Here is an 18,185-nt window from a genome sequence, read left to right on the forward strand (position 1 = left end):
GAGCCATGGCCGCTGAGCCTGCGCGTCCGGAGCCTGTGCTCCGCAGCAGGAGAGGCCACAGCAGTGAGAGGCCCGCGTACTGCAGAAAAAAAAAGGCCTTGCCACGCGGCTTTAGGGATCTTTCTTCCCCGACCAGGGATTGAACCTGGGACCTAAGGCAATGAAAGTGCCAAGTCCTAACCACTGGACCACCAGGGAGTTCCGTAAAAGATGTATCTTATATGTCATGATGACCCCATTTTACCTGTAACATGTTTCTATGCCACAGACATGGACGCTGTAAAATGTCAATTATAAAATTTGGGGCTATGTTATTTGGCACTTGTAATTTGGAAGACTTCTGATATACGATTGTATAAAGCAATGTATAAAATCACAAAATGATGGAGATAAAAGACAAAAAAGTCAGCGACTATTTTTCCAAACTTCTCACTTGGCGGGTGAGGAAACTGACAGCCTGGGAGTTGGAGTGACTTGCCTGAGGTCACACAGCTTCTAAAGGCAAGGCTACGACCAGGTCTTGTGATCACAGGGCCTCTGTGTCTGCCCTCTCCGTGCTATTTGTGTGGGATATATGATATTCTACCACCTAACCTGCTGCCAACCAGCTGGGCTTTCTATTTATTGTGTAGCAACACCACCAACCAGCTCATTGCTGGACACAGAACTTATTTAATAAATGCTTGCTGAGGGGATGAGGGAGCTGTGCGATGCTCTAATATACCTGCATTAGGTGCTGTGACCATTGTTTCTATCGGAAAAGCCCATGATCCAAATGCATTCTACACCCTTGGGATAGGCACTCAGGAGGAGGGGCTGGATAGGGAATCTCAGGCAATCACTCGGTATTGCTCGAAGTGTGATCCCCTTTAAACTGGTCAAGGAGCTTTCTAAAAATGCAGGTGACAAGAATCTTATCCCATTTTGAGGTCAGCATTTTACCTGAAGACAGTGCCCCCTTTGACCCACTGCCTCAAGCAGCCCCTAGACCTGGGTACACATGGATCCCAAACATTTAAAACTCTCTGCTTCCTAATCTTTTTGTCAATTTTGCTTAGTTCTTTTGTTTTTTTTAATTTTTAACTTTTATTGGAGTATAGTTACTATACTATACTCCAATGAAACTAACTAACGTTGTGTTCATTTCAGGTGTACAGCAAAGTGAATCAGTTATACGTATACATATATCCACTCTTTTTAAGATTCTTTCCCCATATAGGCCAGTACAGAGGATTGAGTAGAGTGCCCTGTGCTATACAGTAGGTCCTTATTTGTTATCTACTTTTATACAGAGTAGTGCGTATACGTCAGTCCCAATCAATTGCTTAGTTCTTTTGATGCCCATAGCCAGTGGGATGACTGTGAGTCAAGAGCAAAGAATCTGAAGTTAGGCTTGAGTTTGAAACTTGGTGTCCCAATTACTGCATTGTTGGCTGAATTACTTCACCTCTCTGAACCTCTCTCAGTTGCCACATTTGTAAAATGAGAATAATAGTAGTATTTGTCTTTTACAATTGTGTGAGGCGGTATTGAATTAGGCAGTGATAATGTGTGTAAAGTTCCTGTTGAGTGTTTGGGATTCAACAGGATAACATTACGTGTTACTTTTTTTTTTTAATTTAATTATTTATTTTTTTGGTTGCGCCGGGTCTTAGTTGCGGCTCACTGACTCCTTAGTTGTGACATGTGAACTCTTAGTTGCGGCACGCATGTGGGATCTATTTCCCTGACCAGGGATCGAGCCTGGGCCCCCTGCATTGGGAGCGTGGAGACTTAACCACTGCGCCACCAAAGTCCCACATGTTACTTTTGATTTTGACATAATTTCAGACTTACCGAAAAGTTACAGCAATAGTACAAATAACTTTGTTAAGATTCCCCTAATGTTGGCATTTTATTTTACTTGCTTTCTCTCCATAGAGATAGATGGATATAGGCATATCTATGTAGATAGATAAATTATATATATATATATATATAAATTTTTTTCTGCAACACATAATTAACGTTGCAGATATGATATCTCTTTACCCCTAAATTCTTCAGTGTATATTTCCTAAGAACACAGAACAACTTATCACAGTGATTACAATTCAACAACATAGGTTTGAATTACCTGGGTACACTTATAAGCCGATTTTTTTCCAATAAATACGAACTACAGCACTGGAAGATTTGTGGTTGGTTGAATTTGCAGATGCAGAATCACAGATATGGGACTTGAGCTTCTGCAGATTTTGGAACTGTGGAGGGGCCTGGAACCAAGGATCTGGAGGACGACTGTACTTATTAAGATATCGTAATGGAAATGTTTGAAGTACTTCCACAGTGTTTCTCTGACTCAAATTCAGATCATGATCCAACCAACTTTTACTGAGCACAGATTATGTCAGGCATAGTGCTGGTTGCTTTGAAAAATATTCCAATAAATTCTCTCATTAGCATCGTGAAGTAGGTTTTATTAGTTGGTAAATTGTCCAGTTAGTAACTAAGAATCAAGGTGCTTAGTAAACTGCCCAAAGGACCTTAGTTAGTGGTAGAACTGGGATTTGAACCCAGATCTTAAGTCCTGGGTTCTTTCCAAAATAACACTCTTAACAAAAAATGGTGTTTTTGTTCTAGATGGCTGACCACATTCTGTTGTAAAAATTAGAAAATTAAACAAGAAGCAACTCTACCGGGGCCCCTGGGTCAGTGTGTGTTCTTATCTCTACTCAGCTGTCATACGCTTCTGCGGCCTAAGCTCTAGGGGTTTTGTTTTCACAGTTCTCTCTCACTCTGATGAGCTCTCCAGAACCTGATTTCAAAATGGTCATAATCCTTTTGTACAGTTTTGCTGGGAACCAGCTCTTTTATCTTCAGATACCTTTGGTAAGGTTAATTTCTGAAATGAAAATTTATTTTCCCAGGGTGTGCTGATGATATTGTTAATGTGTCTGAGTGGATAGGACTTGAGAAACTGGAGATGTATCTATGGGCTTGCCTTTTGCTCTGGTCAGAGACTCTCTCTAGAAGCAATCAAAAGCTGGATTTGTTCTGTCACTCCCCAGCGACATGAAGCTTATCAGTCTGGCTCAACCCTCTTATGCCTTAATATAGAGAAGGATAATAACGACGCAATCCACTGGGGTGACGTATCCGTTAGAGATGTGAAGTTCTGAGGGACTCTGACCGGACCCTTCTGGTTCCAGCATTAATTCTACTTCAAATAAAATCCTGTGCTTTAATCAGCAGTGCTGGCTCTCAATTGCATTAAAAATTCAATGGGAAAAGAATCTTAATTCACAGACCACGCACCTTAATAGACAAAGAACTCCAAGGAGCTTGGGAACAACTGGTTAGCCATTGTTTGGCCAAGTTGAAAGAGAGCATCTGGAAATATTTGGGGTCTCTGCCGATAGAGCTTGGAAATGGGGGAGCAGTTCTTTGGAGAGGTTGAGAACTCAGACTCTCTGAGTCAGGTTGACCTGGATTCAGATCCCAGCTCCGCGTGATCCTGAGCAAGTTAATTTCAAATTCATTGTCTAAAATGATGGCAATACCTACCTTTCGAATGTTCCTGTGAGACAATGTAAATACAACACCTCGTTTAGACCCTGGCCCTTAAAAAATTATCAAAAAATGGTGACTATAACAATAAACTTGAGCAAGGCAAAACCCAATTTTTCGGTTTTTTGGGTTTTTTTCTCTCCTCTGCTGTTTTCTCGCTTCCTGTTCTTTCCCTCTTTCTTCCCACACCCTCCCCATTCCTCCTCCCTCCCTCCCCCCCACCCCCAGACCTAAGAAGGAAGACGTTAATTATGAAAGAACATCCGGTTCTTGGCATTCTGTGTAGAAGAAATCGATGATTTTGAGGACCCTAAAGAGAATCACTGATTTTGTAAAGGCTTAACAAAAAGTCAACAATCAAACACAAGTTTTTCCCCTCTGAATCATTACATTCTGTTGTTCCTGAACATCTGGGCAGAGGGGAGTTCTGTCTTCACTTGGGCCTCCTCAAAACCCTGCTTCTTGGGCTGTAGTTATGTCTATGTTTATGCCTCATTTGAAGCATAAGCCATCATTCCAGGATTCTTTTTCTGGAGCTGCCACTAACTATGTGGGTGAATTATTTTCCAACTTTGAACTTCAGTTTTTAAAATGGAACAAGTCAGGCGAGACTTGCTATAATTGATGAAAGCCAATGAACATACCACTCAGATTTAATGCTTAATTGTATACTCTTAGGTCTTTTCCTGTGTATCCATCTCATCTTGACAGCAAGCTCTTCAAGCAGGGGGACAATGTCACACTCCATAGGAAAGGGCATAAAATTTAGAAGGAGGAGCCCCGGGTTCAAGCCCCAGCTCTGCGCCCTCCCAGCTCATGTGACCTTGGGTGAGCCACTGCATCTCTGCCCTCTACGCTTTCCTCCACTATAAAGCCGGCTGATGTACCCAAAATACAGGGTCACTGGGAGGACTAAAGAACATAGTCATTAACACAGCACTTGGTAAACTTAAAAAGGATGTTCATTACTGTTAACTGTGTTGCCCCAAGGCCTAGCCACCATGCAACCTTAAATAAGTTTTTGTTGAATGCCGACTGTTTTAAGAACAAAGCTAAGACTTTTGCTATTGCCAATTTTAAAAGCACTGAAGAAGAGGATTGTTGGTACATAATTAAAACTGACTTCATGGGCTTCCCTGGTGGCGCAAGTGGTTGAGAATCCGCCTGCCAATGCAGGGGATATGGGTTCGATCCCTGGTCCGGGAAGATCCCACATGCCGCGGAGCAACTAAGCTCGTGAAGAGGCCCGCGTACCGCAAAAAAAAAAACCAAACAAACCAGTAAAGGCTTTGAGTAATGTTATGTAAATAATATTGAGGTGAATACTCTCTAGGTGCCTTCAGATGTATGTGGTTAGAATAAATATCAAAATTAAACCTGAAATGAAATACTAATGCTCTCAGTGGGATTAATTCTGTTAGGCTATCTTTGCACAGTACACAGTTCTTATGAAATTTGCATAGATAAATTTTAAAAGTTATTTTCTAATTATAGAAATAATATTGTAGAAGATAGTAAAAGTATAAATGCAAAACTAGTTCTATTAGAGTTCTCTAGAGAAACATAACTAATAGGATATATGCGTATATATATTATATTAAACTGATATATCATATATATGTATGTATGTGTGTATATATATATATTATACATAAAAAGAGATTTATTATAAGGAACTGGCTCATCCAATTATGGAAACTGAGAAATCCCACGATCTCCAGTTGGCAAGATGGAAACCCAGGACAGCCAGTGGTGTAGTTCCAGTTTGAGTCTATGTCTGAAGACAGGAGAAAACCAATGTCCCACCTTGAAGACAGAGAGGCTCTCTCTCACCAGCCTTGTTATCCCATTCAGGCCTTCACCTGATTGGATGAGGCCCACCCACATTGAGGTGGGCAATCTCCTTTACTCAGTCAACCAATTCAAATATCAATCTCATCCAGAAACACCCTCACAGACACACCCAGAATAATATTTGACCAAACAGCTGGTCAAGTTGACACATAAAATTAACCATCGCATTAGTATTATAGAATATTTGGGAAATGCAGGAAAGAAGGAAAAAAAAAAAAAAACTCTCCAAATTCTGCCACCCAAAGATAACCATTATTAGAGTTCTGACACGTTTCTTTCCAATCTTTTTTATAAATGAACCAAAGATCAGTTTTTAAATCATCTGTTCTATTGGACTAGAGATTTCATGTTGTCTCTTTTCTGATTTCCTTAGGGAATTATCTAAAATTTCCATTATGCCTCTGGTTTGGCACTTATATAATGGTTATTATTAGAAAAACTGCCTTGAATATATAGAAGACACTGTTATTATAAGCAAATAAAATGAGCATGGCCTACCACCCTAGGTCTCACCCCAAGGTGGGAGAAGTTGGCGGCTAAGTTAAGGGGGCGGGGCTGGGGTAGGGGGAGGTGTTAGCAATTCCTGAAGGACATCAGGGAATTCCAGCCGCCCTCTCCCAGACGATGCCCACCTCGGGAAACATCCCCAGATGTCCAGCCAATTGCTTTTTCCCCAATCCCAGCACCGAAGGTGTTAATAGCCCATCTCACCCCCCTGTGTCCCAAGGCTGAGGTGTGACTAGGGAAACCCCCAGTAAATTAAAGGTGGCAGCGTCTCTGAGGAGGGAGAGGTGACTTGTTCAGCATTTTAAGCCTTTTAGCTGGTGTCCTTTATCGGTGATTGATTTATTGGATATTTGTGCAACGGGCAGGGGGATTTGAAATATAACATAAGCGCTTCCGGAGATGTCAGTACTCTAACGTTAGTGGTCTGAACAAGGATGTAATTCATATCTGCAGGTGCTTTACTCTAGTATCAAATACTTCAATAACATCATGCCTGTGGAATCCACTGGTCCCAAGGGCTCTATTTGTATTCTGATATGCCCACGTCTTTTCCTATGTGTGTTTTCCTTGCTTAAGGAGCTCTCATTTCCTTCAATAGGATATGTTTTATTTCATCCCTTTTCCTGCATTTACTCATATTAATGTCACCGCATTCACTGGTAATAGCTGAGCCTGGAAATAGCCCGCATAGCCACGTAAATACTAGCCTGAAATGCACCGCCTGGGATGCATTATGATGAAAGAATGGAATGGAATCCATTGGGTGGAAGTAACAGTTTCTTTGGAGTTCTAACTAAATGTTACCCAGTGAGAGAACACTGGAGGGAACATGTCCAGGGAACGTGGTGGCCTCTCCGTAGAGCCGGCAGGGTGGGGAGGCAGGAAGGAAAATTTAGGGTTTGGGATACTGTGTTTCCAGCTAGCAAGTTCTTGGTCGATGGAAAGAAGCAAAGCACAGTCAAAACATCCCTTTGGGTTTTGCATTTGTTTTATTCCTCTGCCGTAATATAACAACTGAGTTTTCCAATTGGCCAAAGCAGAAGATTTCAAAAAGTTTAGATGCCTAGGCCTGCAGGGCTCAACTCTGGTGACAAAATGCTGTCTTTTGGGCAAGGTTCCCTCTTCCTCTCCTCTTTCTATCTTTTCCAGTTCTTCACTTATGTATCTGAGTGATCGATTTGTGGTGGCAAAGCAATCTTGCTTAGTAGAAGGGAAATATGCTCTGGACCTCAGGCAGATTTGTTGTGTTTTATCAGCTCTCTAGCCTCTGAACTGTCCTTCTGTAAAATGGAGCTAGCAAGTTACCTGCTAGTTATCAATATTCATCTCACAGGAAAGTATAGAGACAAAACACATTTTTTGGCACGTTATAGGATGTAGTATATTATAAGCACGTGAAAAGGAACGGAGGATTGTGTTCAAAGTTACTTGTTTGGAACGCAAAACAAATTTTCCTGCAGAAAATATTTTGCAGTGTGGGATGCAGGTAATGACTTATTCTTCTGTGTTACAATGCTGATAGATGTACAGATGCTTTTAATTCAAATGGTGTAGGTTCACTCTTCCCTCTATCTGTTTAAATCCTATTTTATCTGGTAATATGAATGTAGGGGAGAGGGGCCCTTGTCTCACTGTTAGGAACAGAGTCTCTGGAGGGATGTCTTGAGTGCACAGAGAGACAGCCAAGGGCAGCCATTCATAGGCATAGGCTGCTGTAGGTCAACAAACATAATACACAGGTGTCATGTCCTATATTATCTGTAATATATGTATATTTGCTATATTATGTGTGTGTGTGTGTGTGTGTGTGTGTGTGTGTATGTGTGTGTCCTGTAAGAAGATACAGGCTGTGATCCCTGGGTTTTGCTGTGGGTGGCCAGCTTCCCATCTTAGGCTGCTGTTTTAGAAATACTTCCTTCTTGCATGAGCTGCTGGGGTGTCAGTTGGGAAAGGACAAGTACAGATACTATGAACTTGAGCCCTGCCAGAATTAGTCCTGGGATTTTGGAAAATTTGGGAAAAAAATATATTTAAAAGATTGGGTCCTGAAGAACTTTAGGACAAATATTTCTTGGTTGCAGGAAGACAGGCTCAGTGGAACCTTGCTTTTGCAAACATAAAAGATCCTTTCCTTCTTGGAAAGGAGCGTTTACAAATAAATGAGTCTCTAAAGAGAGCAAACTGTTCTGCAGGGTAATGTAAAAGGATGTCTTTGTGGGCAAAGTTGTTGTACCTCCTCAGCTTATTTTCTTTTTTAGGAAACATTTCCCCCACCATATGGATTTTGATAGTCCTCAGCTAAAAATGATTGTTGGTCCTTGATGAAGCCATTCCTCACACAGATCAGGGACAAGCTCCAGGTGAGCTGATAGAGGGACCCTGGAATGAGACCAGACCGGGTGCTTAAAACTCAACATGTGAAGGCCCACGGGAATGTCATTCCAAGCTAAGTAATCCAGCCCCGCACACCGAGCTGACAGTGGATTACTGGGCTCTGACAGATGGGAGAGATTTAGGGTAAGCTACCTTGAGACCAGGGGGCTGCGTTTCCCCCGAAAGTGAAAATTCCTATCTTCAGTCACGCAGCAAGTGGACAGATCCGGGGGTGGAAGAGGAAGACGGGGGTGGCATTGGGGTGTAAAGGAGATGGGGTTTTGAAGACATGAGTTTTCAGGGAGAGAGGGATGCTAGAGGCCTCTCTAGCTCCAGTGGTGGGAGACGACTCAAAAGGAGGTGGGACCTTGAGGCTTCAGGCTGGGAGACAATAGATGGGGGTTGCGGGAGGGCAAAGACCCAATGAGATTAGGGAGTAGTGGGGGAATTGAAAGAGAGAGATTGTCCAGGGGAGATGTTTCTGCTGACTGAGTTGGTCATTGGGTATTTTTTTTTTTAGCTTGTGGGATCTTAGTTCCCTGACTAGGGATCAAACCCATGCCCCCTGTAATGGAAGCGTGGAGTCCTAACCACTGGACCGCCTGGGAATTCCCAATGGGTATGTTCTGAGAGTTCTTTTCATTGTACAAGTCTTGCATATATTTTGTTAGATTTATCCCTAAGTATTGTGTATCTTTTGCTGCTATTATAACTGGTATTGTTTTTAATTTCAATTTTTGATTGTTCCCATGCTACTGTATAGATACACAATTGATTTTTGTATATGAATTTTTCATCCTGAAACCTTGCCCAAATCACTTATCTGTTCTAGTAGTTTTCTTGCATTTGTTCTAATAACTGTCTCACTTTGGTTCTTTTAAAATATCTTCTATGTCTCTGTTTAGCTTGTTCTGTTTTTCCTCTAGCATCTTGAATGTATGGAATACAGTTATAGAAACTTTCAATGTCCTTTTCTGCTGATGCTATGATCTGTGTCACTTCCGGGTCAGTTTCAATGGATTTTTTCTTCTCATTATGGGCTGTATATTTCTCCTTCTTTGTATGCCTGGCAATTTTTGTTGGATGCCAGACGTTGTGAATTTTACATGTTCTGGTGGCCAGCTGGATATTTTTGTATGCTAACAGATAGCCTTGAGCTTTGTTCCGGGATGCAGTTAAATTGCTTTAAAACGGTTCAATCCTTTTGGATCTTGCTTTCAAGCCTTTTTAGGTGAGACCAGAGCAGTGTTTATTCTAAGATTAAACGGTCTCCAGTAGTGAGGTACTCTGGTGCCTCATGTACTGTGAGAGGCTCCACTCTGGCTGAACAGGCACTATTCCAGCCCTGTGTGTGCTCTGGGCCTTGTTCCCTCTGATCCTTTTTGACTGGTTCTTTTCCTGGCCTCAGGTAGTTTACTCACACAGGTACTGAGTAATATTGAACTGAGTAATCAATGGAGACCCTCTGCAGAGCTCCAGGGTTCTCTCGCTGTGCAGTCCCCTCTCTCTGTTCCCCCTACTCTGGCACGTGAAGTCTAGCTACCTCGGCTTTCCCGGGCACCCAGCAACATAACCTCAGTTCTGGGAGAGTGCAGGGCTCGCCTGGACTCTCCTCCCCGTCCTGCAGGAAGGAAGCTCTCTCTAGGCGATAAGTGTGGGCTCACCTCATTTCTTCCTCATCACTCAGGGTTCTCTGCCCTTTATTTTCTGATGTCTTACGTCTTGAGAATCATTGCTTCATATAGATTGTTTCAGGCATGTTGCCAAAATCTTGTCCTCTATACACCAGTACCGAATAGAAATAAGGAGACAGAGTTTTGGAGGGAAGAGAAAGATTAGATTTATTTCTTTGCCAGGCAAAGAGGGAACACAGCAGGCTAGCGCCTCAAAAACTGTGCCCCCCCCACCTGGAGGGGGTTCGTTAGGAGTTTTATAGTGTTCACGGAGCAGGGCGTGATCAGCTCGTGGACCATTCTCGGATTGGTTGGCATCAAGGTGAAGTTTCAAGCATCATCAACCTTCTGGTTTCAACCAGTCTAGGGGTCCATGCTCCTGTGGTCAGCAGTCTTCATCTGGTGGGATCGGCTTCCTGTACAAACAACTTAGGAATGTGAGTCAGGCCTTTTTCTGTATCTTTCAGCGAACTGGGAGTTTGGTGATTCTGCGATGTGGAAGAATTATAGTCTAAATTGTTACCGGTTCCCCAGCCCAACAGCTATTCTCTGTTTCTCCAGCTTCACATTTCCCAATCATTACTCTTGAGTCAGTATTTTACTTCAAAAGACAAGGACACAGGGGCTTGTACATGGTTTCAGGCACGAGGGTAAATCTCGTCTGCATTACTCTATCTTTGCCAGAAGTGGGAGAGTGCCATTCTCTAAAAGCCTAGGCCCACACACCCCCACGGACTTTCTCTTGGTGAAAACTGGTCCTACAGCTCCACCTGGATACAGTGGGGTTGGGGAGATGTAGTCTCCGGCTGAATGATTACTTCCCAGCAACAGTTCTGCAGAAGGAGAGGGGAAGCATGCATTTTGGTGTCTCTACCACAGTGTTCTTATCCTTATCTTGGAGATGAGCAAACGAAAGCACGGGAGAGTTGAAAGAAAGCTTCAACCAAGGAAAACTGGCGTGGTGGTGGTCCTGGTGGGATTTACACTTGCCCCTCCTGCAGGCTTCAGTCTCCTAAATCATGTTTCTGTTCAGGGGTTTCTAAAAGCCATAAAATCAGCTGACCTCACAAACTCTCAGTGAGAGCCAGGAGGAGTTTTGATTGTGAGAACAATCCTCTCAGTATTCATAAGTGGGATTGCATGTGTGGTGAAAGAAATTTTTAAAGCAAAACGGAGTTCAATTTCTAGGGAGCCTCGCTTTGTTTTCTTTGTTCGACTGAAACCTCTAGTCAGAGAAGGGAATGTAGTGGGAATAATTAGCCGCGATGGGTGGTAGAAATCCAAAGAGAAAAATAATTCATCAACTTTAAAGCAATTCATTTAAAACTGTGAGTGTGGTTTATTTGACCTGCATTGGGGAGCAAATATTAATGAAGAAGTAAAGGCAGCTTATGGCTTTTTCAGTTCTTTCATTTCCCACTAGATGTCTTTGATGGAAACTAATTATCAATGCTCTTGATTTAATTTGGAAAAAAATTGGATGAAGGTTTTTCTTAAGTCTCATGCCAGTGTTCATAACCCAGGACAACTAAAATTAACCCCTGATCCTTCCTCAGTAACTGCTGTAGCTAGTGGAGTCCAAGGAGTCCCCTTTAGAAAACAAGAAAAAAGTATTATTATTATGGTGATTATTATTTTTTAAATAAAAATTTCTTGTGGGAATACGGGAAGGCTGGAGGAAATTTTCCCAGTGCTAAAGTTGCTTTTATTAAGCTACTAAGCAGATACTACAAAACTTTCATTAATTGAAACTCAACTAAATTGAACTCACTTCCCTCCCTCCCCCGCCCCTCGCGTGCTGCATTCCCCTTTGGAGAAAAAAAGAGTCAAAGAAAACATGACGCTGTCATATCAGGAGCTTATCCTAAAATCACCTTTCAATACCAAATGTAGGGTCCCTTACATATCTCAACCACATACACTTTCTACAGTACATATATATATCCACATACACTTTCTCTGCAGTATATTCATTTTTTTAAATCGAAATATAGTTGTTTTACAATGTTGTGTTAACTTCTGCTGTACAGCAAAGTGATTCAGTTATACATATCTATACATTCTTTTTTTGTATATTCTTTTCCATTATGGTTTATCACAGGATATTAAATATAGTTCCCTGTGCTATACAGTAGGGCCTTGTTTCTCCATTCTATATGTAATAGCTTATATTATATATAGTATATTCTTAATTATTGATGTTCTCCAGGGATATGCTTTCAGTTCTTTTCTCTTTTTCTGATAGTATAAGATTGGGATTAAGAGAGTGGGCTCCAGGTTTGAATCCTAGTGTTATCATTATAAATTTTGTGGCATCATCTCTTAGAACAGGGAAAATATTAATACCTACTCATAGGGTGGTTTAGACGATTAACTGAGCTGATACATGGCATGTGCTAGGGTAGTGGCTGGCATGGAGAAAGTGCTCAATAAATGTTTGCTATCATTATTGTCACTGTGATGATTAACCGCATGCCTAGATGGCACTTTTCCTCCTCTATATCCATAGCTTCAATTTTCATTTATATGCTAATACTGATAGTATTCAATGAGAAAAATTTTAATGTATGTATGTATCTATCACTATGGCTCTTTGTCCTATGGTTTACCTGTCTGCTGGACTTTTCTTTCCATTGACCTTCATCCCTGAGGGACTCACAATATCATTTCCAAGTGGTCCGCCATGTGTATAGGGTTCCACATCTTCTTAAACTCTACCACTGCAGGACAGTAGGGCTTACTCCCAGTATACATGTCCCTTGGTCATATGGTCTTGGTTTTGTTTGTTTTTTAAAATTTTATTGAAGTATAGTTGATTTATAATGTGTTAATTTCTGCTGTACAGCAAAGTGAGTCAGTTATGTGTATATATATTCTTTTCCATACTCCTTTCCATTATGGTTTATCATAGGATATTGAATATAGTTCCCTGTACTATACAGTAGGACCTTGTTTATCCATTCTTTACATAATAGTTTGCATCTGCTAATACCACATCTTCTTTATCCTTTCATCTGTCAGTGGACATTTAGGTTGTTTCCATGTCTTGGTTATTGTAAACAGTGCTGCTGTGAACATAGGGGTGCATGTATCTTTTGGAATTAGCGTTTTTTCTGGGAATATGCAGGAGTGGGATTGCTGGATCATGGCCTTGTTTTTTTTTTTTTTGCGGTATGCGGGCCTCTCACTGTTGTGGCCTCTCCCGTTGCGGAGCACAGGCTCCGGACGCGCAGGCTCAGCAGCCATGGCTCACGGGCCCAGCCACTCCGCGGCACGTGGGATCTTCCTGGACCGGGGCACGAACCCGCGTCCCCTGCATCAGCAGGTGGACTCTCAACCACTGCGCCACCAGGGAAGCCCATGGCCTTGTTTTTATCATCCTCCTTGAACCTCTTGAAGCCCAGCTCTTCCCCAATCCAATGTTCACTCTCTTTCCTACCCAGTTTAGGCTTCATGGTTCGTGGTTTCTACATTTCTCTTGCCATTTAACTTTCTTGCCCCCATTTCCTTCTTCTGTTATGTCCACTGGAAAACCCTGGATCATTTTGAGCATCCGACTTCAACCTGCCTGAACCTGAACTGCTTCATTGCTACAGAAAATAACATTATCCTAGGGGTTGGTGTACTCTGAACTGATGTTCTTCAGCCTTAACTAGGCCCTCTGATTCTCTGAATTAAGGATTTCAAAATTTTTTATTCTTCTCGATGGCCTTCAGCCCCCTACATTTCAGGCCCTCCGTTATTTCTCTGAACTCACCTACTACTACTCTCTTGCTTGTTCACGTCCGTCCAGCCACATCTGCCTGCTTGCTGAATCTCAAACCCATCTGTGATGGTCAGTTTATGTGTCAACTTGACTAAGCTATCATTCCCAGTTATCCAATCAAACACCAATCTAGGTGTTAGAGGTATTTTGTAGATGTGATTAAAGCCCATAATCAGCTGACTTTAAGTAAGGGAGGTTATCTTAGATACTTAGATACTGATTCAATCAGTCAAAAGGCCTTAAGAGCAGAACCAAGGCTTCCTTGGGTATTGTAGCTGCAGCTTGTGCCTGAAGGTTCCAGCCTGCCCTTCCTGACAGCCTGCCCTACAGGTTAGTGATGCTGGGTACCTTTTCATGTATGCTGATCTTCTTTATCTCGTTGAATGGTATCACTATCCACCTAATTGCTGACTCTAGAAATCTGATCCTTGACAATTCCTCACTGGCTTCACAGCCAGTCAATGATTAACTTCTTTCAAATCCAGCTCCTAATTCAGGCCAGCTAGGCTTCCCTTTTCCCAGCCCCAGTGCCATCTCTCTCGTTCAGGTCACCACCAATCTCTATTCCATATTGCTGCACAAATCTTCTAATTATGCTTCCTCACTCTGTATTTGCTTCTCTTCTATCTGTTCTCCATTCTGCAACTTAACTGGCTTTTCTAAAAATAGCAAACAAATTAAGAATAGAACTATCATATGATCCAGCAATTCCGCTTCTGGGCATTTATCTGAAGGAAACAAAAACACTAAGTCAAAAAGATATATGCCCCCTATATTAGAGATGCAGCACTTCGCACCTCTTCTTTGCTGAAAATTCTTCAATGGTTCCTTTTCCCTTCAGTATAATAAAGACTGGACTGCTTGACAGTGTGGAGACAAAACTTTCCTATCTCTCTAGCCTCATTTCTTCTAATTTTGCCTGTGCATTCAGTACTCCACTATTCTAATTTTACATGATTGGACTCACCAGGTCTCCCCTGACACTGATGCTACCCTCATATGATTTGCTCTGCCTTCTCTCCTCTTTTCTCCTCCTTCAACTCATATTCTAGGTTTCAGCTTAGATATTGTCCCCTTGAAAGCCTTTCCCAACTCAAACCCAGCTTTGTGGCTTCTTAGCACCCTCTCTTTATCTCAGTTTGTATCACACAATTTCATAGCAATTACGGTAATAGCACTTACTTTCCCGCAGAACAGTGGTTCTCCTCTGTAAGCTCTATGTGGACAGAGAGTATTCCTTACTTGGGATGTATCCCAAGCACACTGACTGAATTCGCCATACTTTCCTTTTCAAATGGAAGAGAAAGGATGATCTAGCTAATTATCTACTGGGTAGATTGTTTTATGCCAGACTACCTCACTGATTAGGAATCAGCCAATAGATTGGCCAACCTTGGACCAGGTGCCTATTTCCGGTTCAATTAAAGGCTATCCCTTGCTCAAGGAACATCTTCCATCATTTGAGGACTCTGGGTCGTCTCCTCAAAAATTGCTGTTGGTCTTGTTAAGCATTCTGAATGACATATCGAGTAGAAATAGCAGCTTTGGAACAAGGAGCTCAGCTGGATTAGCACACTTTTTACTTATTTCATAGCATTTACTCTTCCCCAAAGAGAGTGTTGGTTGGATCAGGTTGCTACCACTCAGGTGAGAGCACTTCCATTGAGCAGTGTTTACTTATCAATCCTTCCCAGAGGTCCTTGACTCTCCTCAAGCCTAGTGGATGGGTTGGTTGCCTGTTGTTTGCATTGAGCTCTGGTTCCATGTGGCCTATGTGGGTTAACTGAGAACACACATGTAAGAGTAAGGCAACATATGTAGGAGGAAAAACCCTCTTGGGGCTTACTTCTCCCCACTCAAAAGGAGTTATTATAAATGGCACAATTCTTAAAATTCTGGAGCTCTCTGGTACACTTATTTATCCAGCATCATTAGAAAATGGGGATTCTGCATCAGTGAATCTTCCAGACAACTAAATGTAGTCTATTTTAAATGTAAACTTAGGGGGAAAATATAAAGCATCTTATGAGAATATAGTTGTACTACAGTATCTGGAGGTTTTGGTTCCAGTGGGCCCCCAGCCCCCCAGTCTTCAGATGCTCAAGTCCCTTCTATAAAATAGCACAGTATTTGCATATAGCCTACCACATCCTCCTGTATACTTAATTTTTTAAAAATTTATTTTACTGAAGTATAGTTGATTTACTGTGTTAATTTCTGCTGTATAGCAAAATGATTCAGTTATACATACATATATATATATATATACACATTCTTTTTCCTATTCTTTTCCTTTATGGTTTATCACAGGATATTGAATATAGTCCCTGTGCTATACAGTAGGACCTTGTTGTTTATCCATTCTCTATATAATAGTTTGCATCTGCTAATTCCAAACTCCCAATCTATTCCTCCCCAACTCCCCTCCCCCTTGGCAACCACAAGTCCGTTCTCTATGTCTCTGAGTCTGTTTCTGCCTCATAGGTAGGTTCATTTGTGTCATAATTTAGATTCCACATATAAGTGATATCATATGATATTTGTCTTTCTCTGTCTGACTTACTTCACTTACTATGATAATCTCTAGGTCCATCCATTTGCTGCAAATGGCATTATCTCATGATTTTTATGGCTGAGTAGTATTCCATTGTATACATGCACCACATCTTCTTTATCCATTCCTCTGTCGATGGATATTTAGGTTGCTTCCATGTCTTGGCAATTGTAAACAGTGCTGCAATAAACACTGGGGTGCATGTATCCTCCTGTATACTTTAAGTCCTCTCTAGATTACTTTTAATACCTCATACAATGTAAATGCTATGTAAATAGTTGCTGGGCATGCAGCAAACTCAAGTTTTGCTTTTTGGAACTTTCTGGAATTTGTTTTCTGAATATTTTCCATCTGCAGTTGGTTGAATGTATGATGTAGAACACGTAGATATGGAGGGCCGACTGTATTTCTAAAGTGTATTTGATACTTTTCTTCTTTCATTAACTAAGAACACTGAATGTTATTTAACTGTTATAATGATGCCTTGATGTCTTTACTATGTGCATCAGTCACTGTTCTAGGCCCTTAGGGCCTACTGAGCTGTGAAGAGCTGTTTGCTCCAACACTAACTGGCCTCAGTCTGTTGACTTTTATTAGTTTTGTATATGCTCTTAATCATTATTCAATATCTTTTCTAGACTCAGTGTCTTTCCCTAATATCTCTTCCCTGCCACATCTTCCTCTCTTCGGATGTGCTACTCAGAATCTATTGTTGGCTGGGAACCCAGAACACCAAGGCTTCAGTGTTGGTAAATTTCTGAGTGAGCACATTCTCTTGTCCGTGAGAACTATGAATTTCCGGCTTAGATGTATTTCTCACCTACTTTGGCGTCATGTCTCAGATTCCTGTAGCCTGTTACCATATTATCTATGTGCTGATTCTTATACATTCTCATTGAAAATCACAGAGTCATATCTATTTGAAAAAAATCTTTTCCCATTTTTTTTCTTGTGCTAAAATACACTTAACATAAAATTTACTATGGTAACCATGTTAAAGTGTACAGTTCAGTGTTATTAAATACACTCACATTCTTGTACAGCTGTCATCCCCATCCATCTGCAGAACTCTTCATCTTCTCAATCTGAAACTCTATACCCATTAAACAATAACTCCCCATGACTCCGTACCCCCTGGCAATCACTACCATTCTTCTCCGTCCCTCCCTCCTCTTTCCTCCCTCCTCCTCCCTTGCTCCTTTCTCTTTCTTTCCTCCTTTCCTTCTTTCTTTCTTTTCTTTCCTTCTTTCTTCCTTCCTTCCTTTCTTTCCTTCCTTCCTTCTTTCTTCCTTCCCCTTCCTTTATTTTTTCTTTCTTTCTTTTCTCTTTCTTTCTTTCCTTCTTTCTTTTTTCTTTCTCTTTTTCTTCCTTCCTTCCTTCCTTTCTTTCCTTCTTTCCTTCTTTCCTTCCTTCCTTCTTTCTTTCTTCCTTCCTTCCTTTCTTTCTTTCTCTTTCTTTCTTTCCTTCCTTCCTTCTCTCCAATTAGATTTGAAAAGATATCTTACTGTCACCTGGTTTCACTTCCCATCCACATGTTTTAGATTCCATCTACAGCATGCTCTGAGACTAGTCAATTATTCAATATTCTTTATCTTGGCTTGTTTCATTATCTGTTAAAGGAAGTACCTTCCAGCATTGACATCGTAAGTTTTCAGGAAATAGAGATGATAACAATAACACTTAAAATAATTATAACTTCCCTGTCTGAAGGCAGTTGAGCCAGATCTTCCTATTCCATGTGAAAGATGTGTGGGTTCGGACAGAGACTGGTAGTGATGCAGACAGGACACTCATCTGGGAAGGGTGGTCCAGAGGCATGGGAGAGAGTTGGGGAGTCACCTTGAGGCTGTTTAGCTGGAGAAACAGGTCCAGGATGGAAAGAGTCCCAGAAATGGAATGGCCATGGGCT

Source organism: Neophocaena asiaeorientalis, unplaced genomic scaffold (assembly GCF_003031525.2).
Source record: "Neophocaena asiaeorientalis asiaeorientalis breed wild unplaced genomic scaffold, Neophocaena_asiaeorientalis_V1.1 scaffold523, whole genome shotgun sequence".
Lineage (NCBI taxonomy): Eukaryota > Metazoa > Chordata > Mammalia > Artiodactyla > Phocoenidae > Neophocaena > Neophocaena asiaeorientalis.